Genomic DNA, 8,077 nt, shown 5'->3' with positions numbered 1-8,077 from the left:
GCGTATTTTTTATTAGTTTTTATTGGAATAGAGTTGTTTTACAATATTGTGTTAGTTTCTGCTATACAGCAAAGTGAATCAGTTACATGTATACATATATCTACTCTTTTTTAGATTTCCTTCCCATTTGGGTCACCACAGATCACTGAGTAGAGTTCCCTGTGTTATACAGTAGTTTCTCATTATTTATCTATTTTATACATAGTAGTGTATATATGTCAATCCCAATCTACCAATTCGTCCCACCCTGCCCCCCTCTCCCCCTTCTGCCCTTGGTAACTATACGTTTGTTTTCTACATCTGTGACTCAATTTCTGGTTTGCAAATAAGTTCATCTGTACCATTTTTCTAGATTCCACGTATAAGCAATATTATATGATATTTTTCTCTTTCTGACTTACTTCACTCTGTATGACAATCTCTAGGTCCATCCGCATCCCTGCAAATGGCACTATTTCGTTCCTTTTTATGGCTGCTGTAACAAATTACCATAAAGTTAGTGGCTTAAGACAACAGGAGATTATGATCTTATATTTCTACAGGTCAGAAGTTGAACATGTCTCGCTACTGGGCTAAGGTGTTCCCTTCTGGAGGCTCTGGGGGAGAATCTGTTCCCTTGCCTTTTCCAGTTTCTAGAGGCCAACCGCATTCCTTGGCTCATGGTCCCCTTCTTCAAAGCCAGAAGTGGTGGGATGAGTCTTTTTTCATATGGAATCTCTCTGACCTGCATTCTGACCACAGCCAGGAAAAGTCCTCTGCTTTTAAAAGTCAATGTGATTAGATTGGGCCCACTTGGATAATCCAGGAGAATCTCCCCAACTCAAGGTTCTTACTGCAAAGTCTTTTTTCTGTGAAAAATAACATATGCACAGGAATACTCTGAGAATTAGGATGTGGATATGTCTGGGGGACAATTATTCTGCCTGCCATAGGCATATCCCTCAATATCTGCTTTCCACTTCTTCAGAAGTGGGACCTCCATGTTATTTACTGAAAGCAGGGAACATCACTGCCCAGAATGAAGACCACACTGCCCTGTTTCCTCTGATATGTTTGATGTGACTGAATCTACCATGGGATGGAAGTGGAAGTGGTATATGCTGCTTCCTGAAGTTGCCTTAAAGAAAGAGGGCATGTCTTTCCCTTTCTCTTTTTCCTTCCTGCTGGCCAAAATGCACAGATGAGGAGTGAAGCTGGATCAGGCATCTTGGAACGTGACAGAGAAGCTGCATAATGAGAATGAGAGAGTCATGGGGTAGGAGACTGGGTCCCCATGGGTCATGAGCTACCATATCAACCCTGTGTTATTAATGCAAGGGGGAAATTAACTTCTATCTTCTTAGCTTCTGTTATCAGGGGGTTTGGGTGCTGGGTCAAACCTGCTCCTATCAAATAAACAGGGTGCAAAGACATTGCCAATCCAAAGTATAGAAAACAAGATAAATGGATAGGAAATGAGAAGAAGGGACTTGAAATTTCTCCAGGTTTTGGCCAGCTAAAGAAGGAGGAGTCATGAGTATGACAAAAACAAAACAAAACAAAACCTCAAGAAAAAAGCGTAACTAAAGGAACACAACAGAAGTATAGGGTTCAAATGCAGCTACACTGTGGGAGCCTCTGATCAGTGTCTTTCTCTGCAAACTTTGAAAGAGTTAAATTTTAGCTTTAAAAGTTAAAACCTTACCAGTTTTCACTGGGGGATAAAAGGACCCCCAAATCTCAATGGTTTAAAACAACAAAGGCTTATTTCTCACTCACTGTACGTGTTCAGTGTGGGAGAGCAGGGATCACCACTCATTTTAATAATTCAGGGACTCAGGCTGAGAAAGACTCATCTTAACATGTGCCTCTTTGCTTGTGGCAGCAGGAAAAAGGGAGTATGGTGAACCGTATACTGGCTCTTAAAAATGGTGCTCAGCAAAGCAGCACTATTCACAGTAGCCAGGAGGTGGAAGCAACCTGAATGTCCATGGATGGATGAATGAATAAACAAAATGTAGGATACTCAGACGGTGGAATACTATTCAGCCTTTTAAAGGAAGGCTATCCTATCACATGCTACAACATGGATGAACCTTGAGGACATTATGCTCAGTAAAAGAAGCAGTCGCAGAAGACAGATACTGTAGGATTGATTCCACTTACATGAGTTAGCTAGAGAGGTCAAATTTATAGAGACAGAAAGTAGAATGGTGGTGGCCAGGGGCTGGAGGGAGGGGAGGATGAAGGGTTGCTGCTTAATGTGTAGAGTTTCAGTTCTGCAAGATGAAAAAGTTCTGGAGACCTGTTTCACAGACACATTCATGTGAATATGCTTAACGCTACAGAATTCATTGTACACTGAAAAATGGCTACAATGGGGCTTCCCTGGTGGCGCAGTGGTTGAGAATCTGCCTGCCAATGCAGGGGACACGGGTTCAAGCCCTGGTCTGGGAAGATCCTACATGCCGCGGAGCAACTAGGCCCATGAGCCACAACTACTGAGCCTGCGCGTCTGGAGCCTGTGCTCCGCAACAAGAGAGGCCGCGATAGTGAGAGGCCTGCGCACCGCAATGAAGAGTGGCCCCCGCTGGCCACAACTAGAGAAAGCCCTTGCACAGAAACGAAGACCCAACACAGCCAAAAATAAATAAATAATTTTTTTAAAAAATGGCTACAATGGTAAATTGTATGCTATGTGGGTTTTACCACAATTAAAACAATGGTGCTTAGGAAAGATAAATGTCACTTCTGTTCACATTTAATTAGCAAAGTAAGTTACAGTAGCTCAGCCTGACTTTAAAAGTGTGGGGAGGGGAGGTATAATCCTTGCATGGGCCCATTAGCAGTAAAGCAAATCTATTTGGTGAACAGTATTAAGTATTAACACAATCTCTTCCCCCTGGCCATGAAATATTTCTTTCACCCTCCTTCCTGCATATAACATGCATTCATTCATTCCCTTTCCAGGAAAGACAACTCAGAAGTCCCAGCAATGGCATCAAGCTCAAAGCCCAGGATCCCTGGGGGCTGCACAGTAGTCTTTATATCAGAAGGGAACGTGCAAGCGGCCTCTTCCACAGGTCCAAGTGCACCTCCCCTTGATCCACAGACCCACCCCTCCTCCAACACACACACACACACACACACACACACACACACACACACCACACACACACGCACACGCACACACACTCTCCAGTGCTGGAGCAGCATCAGGATAACTTAAGTAAATGCTCACATTAAAAATAAGAAGAATGGGAAACACAAGGCAGTCACTGGCCTATTACAGTTCTGATATTAGTCTAGGCTGAAGGTTTAGGCCCCCCCGACCTGAAGGGTGAGGAATTTTCCCTGAAGAGGCTCCATCTGGGTTTCCTAGGAGGGGGGTCTCCATGGGCCTTGGATTTTCCCTTTGGGAGACTCCTCCTTTTCCGTTATTATCCTTCTTGGCCTTGTCTGAAGTAGGCACTGAAAAATACAGAGTCAGCCCTCCGTATCTGTGGGTTCCACATCCGTGGATATGGAGAGCCATAGGTACACCATACCATTTAATACAAGGGACTTGAGCATCCGTGGGGTTCGATATCTGTGGAGGTCCTGGAACCAATCACCCAGTGGACACCCAGGAAAGACCTTACCTGCGTTAGAGATTGAGCCACCTTCTCAGCTTACTTCTTGCTCATCTCTGATAGGGAATCCAAGGGTCATTTTAAGTCTCAAATAGCCACGATCACATTTAATGCAAGTTGGTGCCTCTTTTAACAGTCAAACAGTTTTTTAAACTTAAACTTGTTTGACTTCTTACCTACACCCATGTTTCCTTTCTAGACACATTTCTCTGCCATATTTCTCTGCTCTCTTGCCCCAGTGCCTGTTTCTCTCCCTCTTTCCCTGCCCCCCTTCCTAATTGTAGGTTCCTTGAGCCTAGCAGTGAGAGCAACATCTCTTGCCCTGAACGGTGTTTAAGTCATTTTGAGCCACTTGGTTCAACTGAAGGGAATTTCAGGCCACCACACCCTAATCCATGTTCAGTGATCTGATCCTCACTGCAAAGCTGGGTTTTAATAGGCTTCGTTGCTCGAAGTATCGATTTTATTTCTTTTTATTTTTTATTTTTTAAATTTTTGGCTGCATTGGGTCTTCATTGCTGCACACAGTCTTTCTCTAGTTGCGGCAGGCGGGGGCTACTCTTCATTGTGGAGCACAGGCTCTAGGCACGCGGGCTCAGTAGTTGTGGCTCGCGGGCTCTAGAGCTGCCAGGCTCAGTAGTTGTGGCGCATGTGCTTAGCCGCTCCACGGCATGTGGGATCTTCCTGGACCAGGGCTCAAACCCATGTCCCCTGCATTGGCAGGCGTATTCTTAACCACTGCGCCACCAGGGAAGTCCCCAAAGTATCAGTTTTATCTTTTATTGTTTGGATTGAGAAGCAGTTGCCTTTCCAACCTTGTAAGTTCCTGAATTTGTAAACTCTCTCATCTCCTTTTACTCATCCTTACCAACTGACCAATCTTCTCCCAACATACCTCTTTCTTATAATATCTTGCCAAATAGCAACCAATAGCAACCAAGTAAACAGTAATAATAATAATTTGTTTTCAATCTCTTCCCTAAAGTTAGGTGTGCCTCTTACCTTCCAGCTTACTGTCGGCAACACTTTCAAATGTTTCCCCACTAGAAAACATGGATTTCCAGTCCTCCCATCTTCAGGAATAGTTTCCTTGACTCTCTCTGACCAGCTGTTAAGCCAGTGCCACATATTTTGGGGTTTATTTTATTATTAAAGCAGCGGCTCACGCTTAGGGTCCAAGTTCTGTGTCATTTCAGGATAAGATAGATAATCCTGTGGTGACAAAATTTCCCCCAAATATCAACAGCTTTAATAAGAGGTTTCTCTTCTCTTGTACCCCGTGTCCATTGGAAGGGTCTTCAGATGACTTTGTTCTCAGTGGTCACTCAGGGAGGGAGGGACACACATGGCCAGTCTCTGTCTCAACATCTGCTGCCATAAGCAGAGCTCCAGGGGAAAGAGAGGGCCTCTTAGAGCTGGAAATATTTGGTAAGAAGCAAAAATAGAAGCTCTATAGCTCTGAGTTCAAATGCAAAGAACAGAACCCACTGTATCTAATTTAAGGAGGAAGAGAGAGATTCAAAGATTCAATGGCTCATGGATAGTTGGGAGGACTAAAGAAATAGACTGTAGGTTGAACTTTCAGAAAACTCTCCCAAAGTCTCACTCCAGAACCGGGTCATCAAAGGAGCTGTGCTTCTCCTGCAATCAGGAATCCACTAGCGTTAGGACCCCTGGAGAATGAAAACTCTCTCTCAGTCAGGAAACCATCATTGCCACCAGTTCCAGACCCGGCTACACCTGCCACAGTCTATGTCCACAGGACAGATGCAAGGAAGCCTGCCCCTCCAAACCCACAAAGCTGGTGCCTGGCATCTCTGCTGATATGGTCACAGGAAAACAAAAAGCAGCAGACATGACAGACAGAGCTAAGTGTGGCCTTCTCCTAGTCTCCACTTTCTAAATCTCTTGCTAGTGCATCTGACTGGCCAAATCCAAATCCCACCCGGAACCCAGGCCGCAGTGGGCTCTAGGTATGGTTTTTAGACTCTAGCATCTACAGTCTAGGGGAGGCACACCACAGCAAAGCCGAAGTTGAGCAAGAAGGCAACACATCCATCCCTTAACACACGGCAGCAAGCCACAGTGTAGGGTGGCACATGCTACACCAACCATAAAACTTGCTTATAATTTTTACCCCTGCCTACTTTAAAGTTATGTTAAGAGGTTTACACTAAACATCCAAAAGCAGGCCCTTAGGGATTCAGGAAGAGTTAAATTTTTTCTGTGCTCTCCTTTACAATCCATGGGGGAAGATATATACTTTCATCAAACAAAATATGTGAAGGACTGTGCTTCAGGCTTTTGTGCATTCCCATAGTTTATCGTCTCCAGTTCTCACACCAATTCTTTCAGGTCGTGTATCAGTGAGGGGCTGTATTCAGCTGCATGTCACAGACACCCAGCTCCAGCGGCTTGAACAAGCAAGGTGCTTATTTTCCATAGGTAATGAGCAGTCTGCAAGGGAGCGATCCAGGGCCAGTACAGGGACCCGGATGCCTGGCTTTCTGCTCTTCTGTCCTAAACTTGTGGCCTTCATCCTCACAGACATAAGATAGCTGTCTTACTTCCAGACATTACCAGCAACTTCCAGAATGGGAAGGGGAGGAACCAAGGCAGAAGACAGCTGCGGGGGCTGGGTCCGCCCTGTTAGAGGTGATGTTTACACTACAACCTCATGACTCCCGCACACATCTCGTTTCCAAAACAGTGTCACGAGGCTACCTCTCTCTCTGCCAGGGAACTGGAGGATGAAAGGTTCTGTTTTGTTTTGGCCAGAGCTATTACCAAAAACAGAATTCTGTTAATAAGGAAGAAAATCAGAGTGACTATCAGGCAGGTAACTAGCAGCGTCTGCCTCCGATAAACATTATTCTCTTCATTGTACAACAAGGAAACCAGGGTTCAAAGAGGCTGAGTCATGTGATCATAGCTTGGGATTTGAATTCAGGCCTTATGATTGCAAAATCAGGGCTTTTTGATAAGAATTTATTTATTGGGGGGAGGAATTTTTTATGGAAGCATAGTTGATTTACAATGTTGTGTTAGTTTCAAGTGTACAGCAAAGTGATTCAGTTATACATATATATATATATATATATATATATATATATATATATATATATATGTACACACACACTTTTTCAGGTTCTTTTCCATTATAGGTTATTACAAGATATTGAGTATAGTTCCCTGTGCTATACAGTAGGTCCTTGTTGGTTTTCTATTTTATATATAATAGTGTGTATCTGTTAATACCAAACTCCTGACTTATCTCTCCCCTCCCCCATCTCCCCTTTGGTAACCATAAGTTTGTTTTCTGTGTCTGTGAAAGAATTTATTTTTAAAATAATTAAAACAACAAAAAATTTTGACCTCTAAAGAGGTAAATTGAATTATTCAGAGACCAAACAAACAAAAAGAAATCATATGCTAAAGATTCTGGACAGCAGAAGTGGGAGTAGGAATTAGAAAGGGGGAAAGGACGAGATTTTCTGTGGGAACAGCACAACCTCATGCTTAAACAATGACAACAAAAACCCTCCATGCTTAAAAGCAGCCTTAAAGATTATGGAACATTTTCAGGCTAGTTTCCCGCTGCTGGGTAAAAATTCATCGCCTTGTGGTTAGAATTCATTCTGACCTGGCAAAGTCATTTTATTGCTTCTATTAACTCTTACCTAGCGCTTCAGAATTAAAGCAGCTCTTAACCAAACTAACCTGAAAATCATCTCCAATTGCTATATGGTGTTTTCCAGAATGATTCATGTGATTCTCATTTCCCTAAACCTGGCTATTTTTGCTGTTGTTGTTTGGTGTTTTTTGCTATCATTGAGAAAAGGAAATGGTTTGATCTGCCCTGAAAGGTAGGTCCCCTGTGAATAGCGACAGGGATGGGGCTATTGGATATTTGCTACCAGCTCCCAGGGATTCTGAGATTTGAAGGAAATGCAGAAGACATCAGAAATGGGTGACAAGATCCCAGCTGAGAGGGGAAGGGTGGGCCTGCTTGAGAGTGCCTCGCCCTGGCCGTAGTGTGCAAGAACGTACAACCCCCAACCGGTCTTGGGCACCTGACAGCCTGTGGCTTTTCCCTTAAGGGGACGGGATGTGTCCTTACTTTGCTGTGTCCTTACCTTGAACCTTGGGGATTCCCCTCCCTTAACTTTCACCACCTTGAACCTGGTTGGCTCTTGGCGTCAGACATGCGGACAATCCGGCCAAAAAGGATGGCCAAACAAATGTAGCGCAATCCCTGGTTCTAGCTACTGAGCATGGCTAATTCCTGCCCAAATAGTCATGTGGGAACTACAAAGAGCAAATTAATTACACTCCTGTGAGTTTAAGCAGCAGCAAGAAGAAGAAGGAGAGGTAAATAACACAGAGATTGGATCTGAAAAGGACCAGAGGTGGGAAAACTGTGTATAACACACTTGGGGTAAAGAATCTGCACACAGATTAAATGT

This window comes from Balaenoptera borealis (genome assembly GCF_965194805.1).
Source record: "Balaenoptera borealis genome assembly, chromosome: 9".
NCBI classification, from domain to species: domain Eukaryota; kingdom Metazoa; phylum Chordata; class Mammalia; order Artiodactyla; family Balaenopteridae; genus Balaenoptera; species Balaenoptera borealis.
The sequence above is the reverse complement of the archived record's forward strand: the minus strand, read 5'-3'. Positions refer to the sequence as shown.